General features: G+C 43.0%; 1 pseudogene; it reads right to left on the bottom strand.

The window, feature by feature from the left end:
- Positions 1–12,336: 12,336 nt before the first annotated feature.
- LOC117719047 (non-histone chromosomal protein HMG-14 pseudogene) lies at positions 12,337–12,789 on the bottom strand (annotated as a pseudogene).
- Between the last annotated feature and the right edge of the window lie 4,976 nt (positions 12,790–17,765).

Below are 17,765 nucleotides of genomic sequence, written 5' to 3'. Positions count from 1 at the left end.
TCTTATGTTAGACATAAAAATGTTTACTTTATTGTTCTTGTTGTAATCAGAAATAACTCTTTAAAAAGGTTTTTATAGAACTATGACCAAAGTTTCTATTTTGTTAAAAGTTAAATTCAAATAAGTGTCAAATGTAACTCAAGTTGCCTTTTAAAAATTGTTAATAACTGTATGAACCTTCAACATCTTAATAATCCTTGCTGTGAAATGCTATAGATAAGGCTATTCATTCTGATTTGGTTTCTTTCTTAGAGCTTCAGAGGTGAGCTCACATTACACCTGTGGACAAGGTACTGTTTGCAGACTGAATTAGGTTATGGTCTCTAGTGTGATGTGAACAGCAGTCATGCAGCCTCACAAATGCATCAGTCTACACAGAGTTCAAAGCAATAAATAAGGTAAAAGCCTTGCTTTCACAAGACCTTTGCAGGTTCTGGTCTTCAGATTGGGGACCCCATCAATTGATCAGGACGGGGTCAGCAGCGGGTCAATTCGGACCAGATGTGACTGAGACCTTCATGTGACAGAAGGTAAGGGACACCCAAAGGCCCACGCCAGATCCCGCTGATAGATCTTGAGAGAGAGGGTTACATGAGACCCCACTAATTTTGATCAGGACACATGAGGTTAAGCAGAGATCAGATAAGTTACCCACAGCCTTTCTAGACTAGCTCATAGAGACATTCTGTCAGTGTAGACAAGGCTTCAGAGGCTAGAGAGACTACAAAATGAGTCATTGAAAGATTTAGGAAGTATACTATACTATATCAGGGAAAAAGGAAAAGAGTAAAAGAAAAGAAAGATAAGATAGATGGGATCATAGACAGGGTTAAAATTATTGGTGGTAATAGCAAGTGAGAGAAGGTTAAGGAGTAGAGAGAAGTTGCTGGGAAAGTCTAAAAGAAAAGAATAGAGAAGAGATTAGAAGATAAAAGGTTTACTGTAAGTTGCTGTGAAAGTCTAGAGGAAAAGAGTGGAAAAGATAGAAAGTCTAGAGAGAGGAAGAAAGAGAAAGGTGACAGGAAAGAATTTACAGAAAGCAGAAAAAAGGGACTCCAATCAAAGAGAGATAAAACTCTTTGAAAAAGACCAGTGTGCGCATTGCAAGTAAAGGAGCCAGCTTCAGGGTCCAAGAGGGCCCTAACAAATAGAAGCCAGGGCCAAGAAATCCCAGGCCTTGAAAAACATCCCAGATGGTGAAGATACTAGCTCTGTGTGAAGACAGTGATTAAGATAGACAGGGTCCTCCTCCAGGCCAATGGGCCAAAATATATTCATGGACTACCCGAAAATGGTGGACTAAGAGATGGGCTGGGTATCCCATTCATTTATGGTCATCCTTGACTGTTCCTACCCTCTGTCGGGTTGAGACTTACTCCCCAGGATTGGGGCCCAGACAGGCTGCAACTAACTGACAAGAACTCACGGGTAGAGGAAAGGCTCCTCCTACTGACTCCATCCGGGAGCCGAGGTAACGTGCTTTACAGACGGGAGCAGTTTTCTCCATGCTGGTCAGAGACAAGCCAGCGCTACTGTGGTGGACACATGCCATCTGGACTGACTCCCCACCCCTGAGATCATCGGTGCAGAGAACAACCTTGGAACTTGGGGCTGACAAGAAAGCCAACATCTGCATGGACAACAGGTATGCTTTTGCCACAGTCCATGCCTGCAAGGCTATATGCCAAGAGAGGAAACCCTGATGAAACCGGAAGCTGTAAATATTTGTTGCCCAGGATACCAAAAAGGGAGGAGACTCCAGCCTGAGGCAATAACCGGACAGATCAAGTGGCTTGATACAGGAGCCCTCCCAGGTTTGGGGCCTAAAATAGACAATGGCGCACACAAGAAGGGAGAACTATACTCCCCAGAAAGCAAAGGATTTACCAGGCTAAATACACAGATGGACTCTTAAGATATGAGTGCAACCAAGCAACTAAGAGACTTAAAGCGTATAAGGGACCTTAGGTTCTAAGCCAGAGAAATAATAAGACTTAGAGTAGATAAGAAATACCTAGGAGAAAACAGCCTAGAATAGGGACCTTCCCGAGGTTTCAAGTGTCCTAGGTAATTAGATCAAAGAGCAGTTTTAAGGTAAGTCAGGAATTGAAGATCCACTGTTTATATTGTCTCCGAAGCTCAGGACAGGTAGAGAGAATATACAGGACCCTAAAATTAAACTACCCTTGGGAACTGGCGCTGGCTAGAGTGTCCCTTGTTCTTGCTCCATACCCAGAATGCCCATTTTGTGTGAGAAATGATTTTTCAGGCTACTAAAAGACTGTTCCTGGTGCTGTGGACCATCCGACCTCCTTGAAGTTCACCATCACCACCTGTGACTGATGCCAACTGGAGAAGATCCAGATGCCTGAACAACCCCCTACTCTTTGGCTCCAGGTCTTCTGCTATTCTACAAGGCTAAAGAAGCAGCAGGCCTTGACTGCTGAGACCACCCCAGAGGCACAGGGAAAATGCTGCCTTGGAGGGTGGGACTTAGTGTGTGTACACCCAAGGTTAAATGACAGCTTGTGATTACAAGATTGAAGTTGAAATGTGAATCTAGAGTTATATAGATTTGTTCCTTTTGCAATTTCTCTTTATTATATATGTGATTTTATGTATATGTAGACAGCTATGTGCCACAAAATGTGGAAAAGTCAGAAGACAACTTTGAAAGTGTGCTACAAAGAAAAGGAAATGTTTTGAAACCCCTAGTCAATAGAATAGAGCCCAAGAGCCCCTGCTAACAGATACCTAGTGCCTAAAATTGATAAATGGTAGACTTACAGCTCCGGGTTAACACCATGTGTTTCCACTGCTATCTTTGATGAAAACAAAGATTATTGTGTACTTGTCCAGCTAGATCCCGCAGGTACTCTTGAACTGAGTTTGAGATACACCCTAGATGATTCTGCAGAGAGCCTATTTTCCTTGACTCTAGCTGTTACATTGTGACTAGGAGTGGCCATAGGTATAGAGACAGGTGTAACTACATTGATACAGACACCTCATTACTTTCATCAGCTGAGAGCTGCCACTGATGTGGATTTGAGAGCCCTAGAACAGTCAGTAACAAAGTTAAGTTGTTACTAGACTTGCTGTTTCTTAAAGGAGAAAGTCTGTGTGCTGCTCTAAGAAAAAATGTTACTATTATGTAGACCATTCAAGAGTGACCAGAGAGTAAATTCAGAAAAAAAGTTAGACCAGAGACAAGATAGAGAGGCACAGCAACGTTGATTCGAGAGTTGGTTCAATCCTCCCTTGCTGGACCCCTTGTGATTTTACTTTTGCTCTTAACCATAGGCCCCTACATTTAAAATAGATTAGTAACTTTTGTTAGAGAAAGGATAAATGCTGTTCAGCTTTTTGTGTTGCGCCACCAATATAAGACTTTGGGTCAAGAAAATGGTAATTATGATGACACTGGAGTTTAAACTTTTCTAAAGATCCTAATCGGAAAAAGTGGGGTGAGAATAGACTTATTAATAATTGAGTTTTTATGATTAAAAACATAGCCAAATCGGAAAAAGTGAGGAATGTAGAGTGAAAAATTATAAAGGCCATTTTATGAAATATGTGTAGATTTTTTGCCTTACAGAACTGAAAATAAGATTTCAGGCCTTCACATTCCAGGTGAAGGACACTTGCTGGATTACATTCCTCAAGCCTCACCCAAGGCAGGAAGGCATTCCTGATTACAGATAAAGATGCTACCACCTAGGTGGGGCCCTAGCCCTATAGCCGGAAAAAGTAAAGATAGCAATCTGAAATGGCCGGATAGGGCACAATGGCATGGTAAAAACCACATTTTTGAGAAGAATGCAGGGCGATTTCCACATGACACTAATCATTTAGAGTGAATACCTCTGAATTGTTCCACTGTTTTCATGTTTTGTATCTTTAACAACCCCATCCCACTCCCCTGGTTTGTGGTTTTTCCCTTTAAAACCCTCCAAGGACTGGCCGAGGGGGTCGGACCTTGACTCCAGCGCGAGTACCTGGTCAGACCGCTGGCTGCCAGCTCTTTCCCTAATAAACCTCTGCTGATTGCATCCAGGTATGGTTTCTTGTGATTTTTGGGTGGTTGTGATTCCGGAGGCTTGAGGAAGGGTCTCCCGAGTATGGGGGTCTTCACCTTTACCCACTGAGCATCTCACTGACTCGTCTCTGGGCTCTTAACAGTGGAAATGATGGGCTTATCCGATTGACACATGGACATTGCCTCAGTGATGGACTGAAATCCGAAACTAAGTCAGAAGAACCCTTCCTTCCTCTGAGTTGCCTTCGACCAGGGTGTTTGGGTTGTTTGTTTTGTTTTGTTTTGATACAGGGTCTTTCTGTGTATCCCTGGCTGCCCTGGAATTTGCTCTGTAAATCAGGCTGGCCTCAATTCACAGAGATCCATTGTCATGAAAGGTGTGTGCTGCCATTGTCTGGCTTGGCCAGGGTGGGGTTTTTTTTTTTTTTTTTTTTTCCACAGCAACAAAAATGAAACTAGAACGAGAGATAAATTTAAGATTAATTAAAGCCCACTTGTATATCTACAACTGAAATCTAATAGAAAATAGGAAATTTACTTAGTGTAATTGGCAAATAGTAAATGTGTTATGTGAAGGAAGAATCTGGAAAAGGAAAATAGAGGAGAGGGAGGGTTAATTAATGGAGGGGAGTTGGGAAGAATGGAGAGGGAGGGGCAAAAGAGCAACAGATTAGAGAAACCGAGGAAGAAAATAGAAAGGGGAGAAAAAAAAAAGCAAGCAAACAAAAAAACCTCTCAACCAGAAAACCTGCAATCAAATATAAGACAGAAAACAACAAACAAAATCATACAAATCTTTAAAAATCCAAAAATATAAAATCAAAATACGCTCTTATACCTGCTGGGCACTGGGAATGGAGGCACACTGGCTTCCTCCTGTCTGTGCTTCTTACTCTCTTTCTCTAAACCTTCTGGATGTACATTGCTTCTTTTTTGAATTTTCTAAGCTCTCTCTCCTCCTTGTATAAGAGATTGCTGTTTTCACTTCTCTTTACTTCACTAGGTCACACAGAGGTTACTGTCTGCCATCTTGCCCCAAAGTCCTTGCACTGAGTTGTTCTCATTTTTATGTTTTACTTTCCTTTTCTCTTTGCAGCCCTGGTATCCTGTCTAGCCCTCCCCCTCCCCCATCCTGTCCTCCCCAACCCCAGTGCTGGGAATCCAGGCAAGCACCAACAGACTCAGCTGCGCACAGTCTTCTACCCAGCCAGAGCTGTTTGAATTTCTGGCCCATCTGAGCCTTGCTGGGACCACCTCCCTTTCTCCTGCAGGACAGTCTTTATTCTGCTCACTTTATAAAAGTACTCAGTAAATCTCAAGGGAGCTGCAGGTGACACCAGGAGACAGAGCAGGAGGCTTTAAATATCTTCATTATCATTCCAATTTCCTCTTTTTTAAACTGTCACGTGGTCATTCTTGCCTTTTAAGTTTTATAGATCCAGAGAAATAAATAGTAGAATAATATGAGTTGGTATAAATTTGAATTACCTTCTCAGGAACATTGTTTAGTATTTCCCTTTGAATTTGGGGAAGTGTAGAAATGCATACAGAAGAGGTTTCCAGAAGCAGCTGAGCAGCTCAACATCACACAATGTCACTGTTCCTGAACCCGAGTTCTCACCTCGAAGGTCTAGCACGGCATGCCTATCTACCATTATGATTTATGCATAAATGTTTCAAAAACTTTAATTCCCTAAGTGTGATTCCTGATAAAGTGAATTGCTTTTCTAATTATCCATTGGGATGAAAATGTTTTTTGTAGTCTTGTCATATATGCATTAATCTTATTCTCAGCACACTTGCTTTTCTAATGAAGATTTATAAAAATAAATTTAAAAATGTACAGATCAGAAGCCACTTGAGGATTTTACTGTCAATGGAACCTGGTGCAAGATGCAATGGGTTTCCTAGACACACAGCCATTCTGGTCAATCTGGGTCATCACGGTAAGGTCAAAGCACAGATACCTCATTGATTTTCTGCAGAAGTGCCTTTTTCTGTTTCTTGGATGTTTCTTGGATGACTTCCAGTCATTCTCCCCTGGGCTAGGCTATATCCTTAGGGATCTGGAAATAGAGGGCTTCCATTTTTCTCTCACCCCTTGAAGTAAGGTGGGACTTCTGTCTTTTATACTCCACCATCTCTGACGTGTTATGACAACCAGGCAGACGGCAGACGAGTCCTTCCCTCGCTTGAGGGCTTTTTTTTTTTTTTTTTTTTTTTTTTTTATCTTGGAGACTGTGGTGATGAATTTTAAGTATCAACTAGGTTGTGATATCCACTTTGTTTGGGCAAGATCATACTGTGTATGATAGAAGCCCATAATACCAACACTGGGGAGGTAGAGGCAGGAGAATCACAAGTTCAAGATCATTCTCAGCTACATGACAAGCTTAGCCAGCAGGGGCTACATCACACTCTGTCCAAAAACAATAAACAAACAAACAAATAAGAAAAAAGGAAAGTCTCAAACAATCAAACCAACCACCGTAGTCCAGATGTTACTATGAAAGTATCTTCTATGTATCATGAACAATGGAGTCAACAGACTGAGAGAAGTGGAGGTGTGGGGTTACCAGTCTGCTGTAGTGCCTCAAAGGAAAGCCTGATAGCCCTGGAGAGAGAGGCTTCTGTCTCTAGCCTGGACCATTGACTCCTGCAGGCTCGCCTACTTCCTGATTTCAGACATGCCAGTCCTCCTCATGACTTTGACTCATGTCTGTAGCCTCAATACTCCTACAACACAGTGAAAATCTGAGACAGGAGGATCCCCCAAAGCCTGTGGGCTAGCACTCTGCCCAGATCAGTGGTAGATAACAAGAGACTCTGTCTAAAACAACATGAAAGACAAAGAGCTACATCCAAGATTGTCCTCTGACCTCCACATACAGGTCATGACATACACACAATATATACTCTCACACACACATACACACACTGTCTATCATACATGAATATTTACACATAAACAGGTACACACACATATCATACACATTACATACATGCACACATAAAATGCTACCTTATGTCTTATATGGTTAAAAATGTATATAAAATGTGTATAAAATGTCTAGATTAGGGCTAGAGAGGTGGCTCAGCAGGTAAAGATCCTGGCCCCCAAGGTTGACGACTTCAGTTCAATTCTTGAGAACCATGTGGTAGAGAGAACTGACTCTTGAAAGTTGTCCTCTGATGTGCACCTGTGTGCCCCCTAACCATCAAACAAACAAATAAAGAAATGTAGTAAGTAACAATTTTTTTTCAAAATGTTGATCACATACACTATTACACAGTGAATATTCAAAGGCTGAAATAGAATGCATTAGAAAGAGTCAGAACTGACTATAGTTTGCACTGTTAATGTCTTTAACGTTGCCTAACCTATAATTTTGCTCTTACCTACACCATGAACATAATGTCTTGATCAGGGTTCTGTCTTCCAAAAGACCAACATCAGAGAACAACTCTCTCACTACTGTTAGATTTGCATTCTCTGGCAATAATCATTGATCTGTTTCATTTCTTTTTAATTTTAAATTTTCACTTTTCATCCTTATCTTAGTCAGTGTTCTATTAATGTGAGGAGACACCATGACCAAGGCAACTCTTATAAAGGAAAGCATTTCATTGGGGCTGGCTTACAGTTCAGAGGTTCAGTCCATTATCATCATGGTGAGAAGCATGGAGGCATGTAAACAGGCATTGTGCTGGAGAAGTAATGAATAGTTTCACATCTGGATTCACAGGCAGCAGGGAGAGAAAGACACATGCACGGACTTGGGCTTTTGAAGTCCCAAACAACCCCCCAGTGACACACTTCTTCCAACAACATTATACCTCCTCACCCCTCTCAATACTGTCACTCTCTCATTCAAATCTATGAGACTATTGGGGGCCTTCTGATTCAAATGCCACATTCCTATTAAAATTAATACTTTATTTTTTTTAAAAAAAGATCTATTATTTATTTTATGTATGTGAATATACTGTCTTAGACACACCCAAAGAGGGCACTGGATCCCATTACAGATGATTGTGAGCCACCATATGGTTGCTGGGGACTGAACTCAGGACCTTTGGAAGAGCAGTTAGTGCTCTGAACCTCTGAGCCATCTCTCCAGCTCCAGAACTAATACTTTAATAGCTAAATTTACCCTTCTTGGTCCAGTATGGTGGTGTATGCCTTTAATTCTAGCACTTGGGAGGATGAGGCAGGTGGATCTCTGAGTTTGAGGTTATCATGATCTACAGAGTGAGTTCCAGGACAGCCCAGGCTACACAGAGGAACCCTGTCTCAAAACAATAGCAGCAACAACAAACCAAAAAACAAAACAAACAAACCAAAAAACTGCAAACAAACAAAGAAACCAAACAGTAAACCAAACCAAGACAAAACAAATAACCTTCCATAAGCCCTTATCAGAGTGGACGTGATGGCTCATGGCTCATCTTTTAAGTGCATATACTGCTCTTGCAGAGGACCCAAGTTTGGTTCCCTGCAAGTTTGGTGGCAAGCAGCTCCAGAGTTCCAATGCTTTCTGGTCTCCTTAGATACCTACACTCACAGATGCATACCCACATAGACATAGAGACAAAGACATACTTTAAAAATGAAAGATAATGTTTTAAGGGAAGAATTTGTCTTTTTCCATCTACCCCAATTGTAGAGTAAAAAAAAAATATAAAGACCATTTTGTGAAAAATATGCAGGCTTTTTCTTTGCCCTTAGACCTGAGCAGAAAGAGTGCAAGTTCCAGAACTCGGAACTGAAAATAAAATTTCAGGCCTTGGCTGCCCCGGGACACATTCCGGGTGGAGGACATTATCCCTGAATCAGAGGACACTTACTGGATTACATTTCTCAAGCCTCAGGGAATAGACCCAACTGTGGGTGGGAAAAGCCCAAAAGCAAGAAGACACATTCCTGACCACAAAAAGGATACAAGTCATCTAGGTGGGGCTGTGACTGGAGAAAGTGAGAAATATGTAACCTGAAATAGTTGGTAATGACAGGGTAGGGCACAGTGACATGGTAAAACTACATTTTTGAGAAGAATGAGTATGCAGAGTAATTTTCACGTGGCTCTAAATCATTTAGGTGGATTCCTCTGAAATGTTCCACTATTCTTGGTTACCCCCTCCCCCGAGGTTTTCCCAGTGTTACAGCCTGCTGATGTTCAAAAATTGTAAAACAACCAATCATGTGTAACCGCATGAAAATTCCTTCCTTTCCCCACCCCATGCTATAAAAAACCCCCTCAGCTTGCTGGCCTTTTGTCAAAATTCTGTTCCTGCGTGGACGAGCAGTTTTGACCGTTGGCTAGCCAACTCTCCCTAATAAACCTCTGCTGATTGCATCCAGGTATGGTTTCTTGTGATTTTTGGGTGGTCGTGATTTCCCGAGACTTGAGGAAGGGTCTCCCGAGTTTGGGGGGGTCCTTCAGAATCAACATACATTCTTCTACGTAGTTCTTACTATTCCCTTTTCTTATTGTTCTTGAAGTTAGCATACAATAAAACAGATTTCATTATGACATTTTCATGTATGCATACCATGTGCTTTGTATATTGCTGAAGTCTATTTCTCTAACATGGTTCCCTGGCATTACTTCTTAGAAGTAACTATAGCCATTTTGCTTCATGTCTGCCAGTCATTCCATATTAATAATACTAAGAAAGAAAGAAAAAAAGCAACCTAACTGTAAGACAAAAAAAAAAAATAATTTGGCTCAGAGCAAGTTCAAATTGACCATAGATATGCTACACTCAGACGTGTTATATTTTGAGAACTGCTCTCCTTGGAAAATTCCCCAGCTGCAGCCTTCACTCAGGGCCAAGCAGGATAGGGGTCAGCTTGAACTGCTATGTCTAATTTTCTAAAGAAATGTGGAAAAAAGGTGACCACCCTGAAGCCTCGCCCCTCTCATCTGCTTATGAGCGCAACATATTTTTCCCTATATAACCTGACCCTGAATAATGTACAGGTGAGAAGCTTTCTGCTCCTGAGTCTGAAGATGTTGCCCTGATTGATCAATCTTTAGATGTGTGTTCAATAAACTATCCTTGTCTGACTGAGATTGGTGTTCATGTGGTTTGTGGGGCGACTTCTGAACCCCAACAATATTTACCTCCAACTGGTCTGTCCTCTCCTGTCCTTTCTGGTAGTTTCTGTCTTTCTTCCTCAGAGAGTTTCCCTTCTGTTTTCACCTTTCTCTGCCTGCCTGCTTGCCTCCCTGTCTGCCTATCTCTGTCTCTGTCTCTGTCTGTCTCTCTCTCATACACACACACACACACACACACACACACGACTGTATATACATATATGAATGCATGTGTTCACACATAATGTTGGGAGCACAGCAGAGATAGTCCTTGCACCCATAGATTTCCAGAGAAACCAGGAAACATTAAGCACACAGGTCTTCCATTCAGAAAGCTGAGAATTGAAAATGATTAACTGCCTGGTGACCTGCATTATCTGTTGGGCCAGGCCATGTTAAGCTCCTACAACCAGGACCAGAGGTGGCTAATAGCCCAAACGACCTCTATGCTATGTGTGATCAGGATAGACCCTCAGACCCTTAAGTGCAGGTGGCATAAGTCTAGAAACAATTTTCTTTGAAGAAGTGACGCTACCCTGAATTGAGTTTTTAATGTAATTACATTCCTTTGTGCACCAGGGATTATATTATACCAGGAAAGCTTTTTGGCTTTACTGAGCTGAAAACAAACCATCTGTTATTAGGCCTCCTGAAGTCTGATCCAGGTTGAAGAATAAAAACCAAATCTGGGTTTTTATTCCATTCTCTCCCTGAAGCTTGCTTCCCTGTATAACACTGCAGGGATCCCCTTAACATAAGGCTCCTTTTAAATTTCTTCTTTCCTCTCCCCTCCCCCACAACCCTCTTGCTCCTCTTTCTTTCTTTTTCTTTTTGGAGATAGAGTCCTCTACACAGCCCTGGAGTTCACTATGTAGACTAGGCCAGCCTGGAACTCACAGGCATCCACTGGCCTCGGTGTGTGTCACTATGCCTAGCCCAATACAAGGTTTCTCTGTGTAGACGGGGCTGTCCTGGAATTCACTTTATAGACCAGGCTGGCCTCGAACTCAAGTGTTGAGATCAAAGGTGTGTGCCACCACCACCCAGCCCAATACTGATTTCTTAGGGAAATTTTAATTGTATTCTATGTGTGTGGATGTCTTGCCTGCATGTCTCTGTGTGCACTGTGTCCATACCTGCCTCTCTGTAAGAGCAACAAGTCCCTCCAGCCCCTTTAATACTGATTTTCATTGGATTGTTTAAAAGAATTTAGGATTTAAAATAAGAAGAGTCAACAGCACTGTTTCACTGTAAAAATATTGATTACTTTAAAAATTAAAAAAATATATCCCAAACTAGGATAGGGATATAGCCTGCTGGCCTCACTCCAATTTTTACCAGCTTATCTGAGACAATGACTATTCCAAACTATTTATGACATGCTCAAGCTTCAGGTGGTGACCAAGTCAACTGCCCCCAAATGGATTTTGGGGGTGGCGGCAGCAGATTTTAGCATTTCGGAGCTTTTCTTAGTCTTAAGCACATTAATTTTAATAAAACATTTAATTTTCAACAGGAGTTAGATGTATTTTCAAGTTACTTTTATTTTGAAAGTCTTGTGTATGTAGAACGTATCCTGGGGCAGTGAAGGCCTAAAATCTTATATTCAGTTCTGCTTTCTTGGAGGAACTAGTGAACCTGCATTCTTTTGGTCAGGTCTAAGGGTCATAAAACTTTCTATATTTTTCATAAGTTTTCTTTTTTTTTTTTTCTTTGAACTTATTCCAGTGATGTTCCAGCCTCAAACTTGGCAAGCTTCCCTAAGACCTCGCATAACAACCAAATGCTCAGAATTCTCCTTCCCACGAAGTCACAATTTTATGCCACACACAGAACACACTCAAAGCTTCTATCTTTCACGGCGTATTATCACAACTGTTAGGAAAATGGACTGCCATAACCACAGACATCACAGTTCTGACAGGGCAAGGACCAAAGACTGGCTTTCTTACGAAATGGTTCTACTAGAAACACGGGACCAGATATAACTGAAAATATTCCAGACACCAATGCACGACTGAGACTCCAAACTGCCACTTAGCATGCTTTGTATTGTAGGATATAAAACTAGCCCCTCAACGGAATGTTATGGTGACCCCCGAGACAGTCACAGCCTCTCCCGATTCAGTATCCCGCTATTTCTGGTTGTACCAAAAAATCAACAACCGGCAAATGAAAACCTCTTAAGAAAAAAAAACCATTTACACTTAAAAAAAATGGGATGAGGTGGGATTCCCTCACCTTTTAAAAATGTTTCTAGAGCTACTAAAAAGCTCGCATTTACAAAATAGTTGATAAAAATATTCCTCTGGATTGTACAAGAAGGGCGGCAGGGACCGCTGACAGACGTGATGGATGCTTAGTCGGACTTGGCTTCTTTCTTTTCTTCAGAGGCTGGACTCTGGTTTTCCATTTCTCCATTTTCTGCAGGCAGATCTGTAGTTTGCTGGTCAGCCACTTCGGCCTGTTTGCCCTTCGCTCCCCTCTTCCCTTTTAGCTGCACTTTCTTGTCTGCTGCTTTATCCTTTCCTGTGGCTTTTTTTGGCTTCATGTCCACCTTGTCAGTGGCGGGCTGGCCGACAGCCTCACAGAGCGGCACTTGGGCTCCACTTTCACAGCTCCGTCTGCACTAACCTTTCTCTTGGGCATCGTGGCAGTGCTGGGGTAAGACACCAGATCTGTCACGGAGCTGCACTGCCTAGCCGCCACCAGACGAACTTTTGCGACCCATCCATAAGTTTTCTATACCTTTCAATAGGTCATCCACTGCAGGAACAGATCATGAAACTAGGCCATAAGCCATCTGCTCCAGTGGCAGACCTCAAAGTCCAGAAACAAGACAGTCAAGCTCCCTATCCGAGGAACAGTCTCAAGAGAACCACATGAATGGGAGATACCTTTTTTGTTTTTAAAGATTTTATTTATTTTATGTATATGCATACACTGTAGCTGTTTCCAGACACACCAGAAGGCATCAGATCCCAATACAGATGGTTGTGAGCCACCATGTGGTTGCTGGGACCTCAGGACCTCAGGAAAAGAGTCAGTGCTGTTAACTGCTGAGCCATTTCTCCTGTACTGGAATGGGAGATATCTTATGCCAGGATAAGCCATCTGAGTTGGGTAGCCCATCTGGTAGTTAATTATTCACAAAGCAGGAATGCAGTCCATTTGGGACATCTCAGCACCCATCAGTAGGTTTTAGATCATCTAACCCTAATATAGTAGCCAATCAAAATTGTACTAATGTCAGGGCTTTGGCCCCTACCAATCACATTAGAGATTACATAATCCTTCTAGAGAGTTCCCCCTGGTTCCCTATAAGAAGGCCTGTGCACCTTTGTCTGGGGTTGTCGCCATTTTGATGGGGTGGTGACCCCAGCATGCTGGTTATTTCTGCAGATTAAATGCTCTTTGTTCTTGCATACTATTTGAGTCTGGGGTGTCCCTTCAGCATCTCCCAAAACCAAACATTTGGGGGAAGTCTGGAATTGCTGGGGTTGCCCTCGACTCAATAGTAGAACATTTTGGGGGAACAATTGACTTCCTACCAATCAGTGAATCAGGTGAGCCTTTGTGTGTTGTGCGTACTTATCTTCATCTTGTTCTGAGTTACCTTTTGTCTTGTTTGGTGTGTGGTGAATGTCTTTCCGTTTGTCTAGACATCCTGGAGGCCAATGGAGGCAGGGCAGGCATGCCGACAACTCCCTACTGGCCAGGTAGTTCTGAAGATGTTCCAGACTACCTTCAGTTGGTGATAGAAGGCTCCAGTCTAACCTAGGCAGATTGCTCCCAACCCGTGGCAGGGATAGGCTGCCTACCACCTCTAGACTCCCTTCAGCTGGAGCCAGAGAGCACCAGTCTGATATAGGTTTTGGTAGAGACTGGCAGGACACTCCTGACTGGTGGAGCCTATTTCTGGGATAGGCCACCATCAACTTCATATTACTTTCTTTTCTGGACCCATATAGGTTTCTTTTTTGTGGTTTTGTGTTTGTATTTTACTTGTTCTTTTTATTTTTCTTGAGAAGCACTATGGGGCAGACAACCAGCTCCACCCCACTGGACCTAGTCCAGTCCCACTTTAAGGAGAGTTTGAGACTAAATGTACAGTTGAGGGACCCTAAGGGCTTTTTCCAGTCCCACACCCTCCTTATAACTTTTCCCTCCCACCTGGGGTCAAGGCTAGGCCAAGTTCCATTCTCCACTCACAGAATCATTCTTGAGTAAAAAATTCTCAGAATGTACTGATAGTCACCTAACCCTCTGGAAAGCCCCAGATAGAGTTCAAATGCGTGTCATGCTTAGTAGCCAATAGATTTAAAGGTCAATATACTTAGTCAATAAGTTTGAACTATAACTTTGCTGATGCAACTATTGCCCCTAAAAAGTATAAAAACTGCTTGTGATAGCCATTCAGGGTCATCTTCTCGTCACGTGCCTCGAGGGACTGATGGAGAGTTAATCCCAACATACTGGAAAATAAACCTTTTGCTTTTGCATTGATCTGTGTTGCGTCTCGGGTGTCGCACTCGGGAGCATCTCGAAGTGAGTACCACTGACCAAGTGTTGGTGTGGGGGGTCTTACATTTGGGGGCTTGTCCAGGATTTGAGGAGACCCACACCCACCCAAGCGACCACTGACTAGACTGATCAGAGGGAAAAAGTCAGAGCTTTGCAACAGGTGCCTACTTACTTGTGTTTGTCCCTCTGTCTTTTGGGTTCACTTATGACTCTTGAGTGTTGAGAACCAAGCCGCTCTGCCCCACGCTTGGGGGCCAAAATGTCACGGACCACTCTATCAGTGTAGAAACCCACACTGCCAAAAGCCTTGGGGCCTAAACTGTTAGAGCCTGCACTGCCCCAAACTTCTCCGGTCTGGGGGTCAGGGTTCAGCAAGAGAGAGAGTGAGGATGAACTCGAAGAATGGAAATCAGACAGAGTGTGATTCAATCCCATTTATTCTTCAGGCTCTCTTCCTAGTCCAAGCCCCAAGTCTTGAGTTCCTAGTCCCTAGTTCCTAGTCCCTACTGCCTCCAAGTTCCAAGTTTCCAGTTCCAAGTTCTAGTCTCGAGTCTCATCCAAGTACTCTTCCAAGTACAGGTGAAAGGGTTAAAATTTTTCAAAAACTCGTAACAGGCAGAGCATAACCAAGAGTGCAGGTCGGCTTGGTCATGAGCTCGGTGTTTCAGGAACTTGGCTGACCACAAGATAGGTAGTTGATTACGAATAGGCTTTTAGAGAATAGCCTATACAAAATGTTCTCCATGACTGTTCCTTGGACCCTGTCACAAACTGAATAATGGGCTGGGATTTTCCACAGGTACTCTCCAATAACCCTCCTTCACTCCCCCTGGGTTGTGGTTTACCCCCCCTGAGTTGTGGTTTTTGGCTTTAAATTCTCTCTGTCTCCAAAGTCCTGGGGTCAGACCCCATTGCCCCTGCGTGGGCTATGGGTCTTGACCTCAACATGTTGATCGAAATATATCTCTTGCTGATTGCATCAAGTTCTGCGTCTTGTGAGTTACTGGGTGGCCGTGAATTCCTGAGGCTTGGGTGAGGTCCTCGCTTCGTGGGGGCCTTACATTTTTGGTTCCCTGACCAGCAAACTGCGACCACCCTAATCTCTAAAAACCCACTTGGAGGTAAGATTTCACCCTCGGTTTTCTGTCTGGTTGCTGTGTGGCTGGTCTGTCTAAATTGTTTGATTTCTCATGTGGCCGTCTGTTTAAATTGTTTGGTTTCTCATGTGGCTGTCTATGTAAATTGTTTGGTTTCTGAAAAGTGCACTTTGGTTTTGGTCTGTAGTTGTTTCTGTCTGAAGAGACAGTAAACCATTTTTTGTCTCTGGAGGAGATAAATGGGTGACCAGTAGACGTGCTGTGTGTGTGGGGGGGTCACTGACTGCTGTGCCCTGAGAGATGTCTCAGGAAGACAGGGACCCCAGAGACGTCTGGGAAGTTCCCACTGGGGACCGGAGAGGAAGTGGAATCCCTCCCGGCTGACATGGGGTGCCGGAGAAGACGTGGAATCCCTCCTGGCTGGCACCTGAGATTGAGACAGGTTTTTTGTTAGTCTCTCTGTGTGTTTGTTTTGTCTGGGTTTTATGTTATTTGTGACGATAAGACAGACTGTGACTAAAGTTTAACCTTAGACTAGTAAACTGAAGTTAAAACCAGAGCATGTAACTTATCAGTTGAGATCAAGAAAAGACTGTGACAGACTTTTTGTGCCTCAGAGTGGCCGACATTTGATGTTGACTGGGCGCCAGAGGAGACTTTTGACTTGACTATTATTTTTGAAGTTAAAGCTATTATTTTTCAGGAAGGACCGGGGTCACATCCTGATCAACAGCCATACATTACTCTATGGCAGGACCTGGTCCAAGATCCACCATCATGGGTGAGAAAGAGAAAGCCAGGCTCCTGAGCCCTGGCCCTCCCTGGAGCAAGGCACAGACCAAACTGGAAGATTAATCACCCTTTCTTTTCAGATAACTCTGCCAGTCTGACTGGACTGGAAGAGTCTTTAATGTTTTTCCACCAGCCTACCTGGGATGATTGCCAGCAGCTTTTATAGGTTCTCTTTACCACAGAAGAACGAGAAAAGATCCTGTTAGAAGCCCCTCTTAACTGACCAGACTGGGACACGGTTACAGGTAGGGAGCAGCTGACAGTTTACCCCACTGGGCTCTGGTGACAGGTAAGAAGTTTACAGCGTATAGAGGGATTACAGGATTATACCCTGCAAGATTAAGTTAAAGAGGCAGAAAAAGTATGTCACAAAAGAGAGAATGGAGACTAGAATACTGGCTGCAATTTTAGGAGATAGAGAGAGAGAAAGGGCAGGGTCTAGACAGACAGGGAACCTGGGAAACAGAAGACCAAGACCAAATGGGAGCAAAAAGATACAAGACATCTGCTAAAAAAAATCAGTGTGCCTACTGTAAAAAAAAAAAAAAAAAAAAAAAAAAAAAAGACACTGGACTCGAGACAGCCCAAAGAAGCAGGGAAGGACCCCTAAGGTCCTGGCTCTCAAGGAAGATGACTAGAGGGGACCCTGAGAGTAGAGAGGACCCCTATGGACTTTCTGGTGGATACTTGAACAAAATATTCAGTTCTGAAACAATCATTGAGAAAACAAAACAAAACAAAACAACCATAGTCATAGGAGCAACTGGGCAAAAACAATATTCTTAGACTACATCATGAACTGTTGATCTGGCAAAAAGATAAGTGTCTCAATCCGGTTATTCCTGAGTGCCCTATGGCCTTGTTGGGGAGAGACAAAGTTGAAGTTTACTCAGACAGGATCAGGGGTATCTTGAGAGAACCCCCACCTCTATGATATTGGTCTTAAAACTAGAAGATGAGTACCGGCTTCATGAGCTTCAAGAACAGCAGGAAGCCCCAACATTAATAAATGGTTAACAGAATTTCCAAAAGCTTGGACTAAAACCAGTGGCTCCTCTATTAGAGTGCGGCAGTACCCAAAGAGTCATGAAGCCAGAAAAAGAATTAGACCTCACATTCACAGACTGTTACAACAGGACATTCTGGTTCCTTGCCAGTCGCCATGCAACTCCCCCCTGCTACTGGTTAAAAAAAGCTAGGCACTACATTTGA

Source organism: Arvicanthis niloticus, chromosome 13, assembly GCF_011762505.2.
Source record: "Arvicanthis niloticus isolate mArvNil1 chromosome 13, mArvNil1.pat.X, whole genome shotgun sequence".
In the NCBI taxonomy this organism is placed as follows: domain Eukaryota; kingdom Metazoa; phylum Chordata; class Mammalia; order Rodentia; family Muridae; genus Arvicanthis; species Arvicanthis niloticus.
The sequence above is the reverse complement of the archived record's forward strand: the minus strand, read 5'-3'. Positions and strand labels throughout refer to the sequence as shown.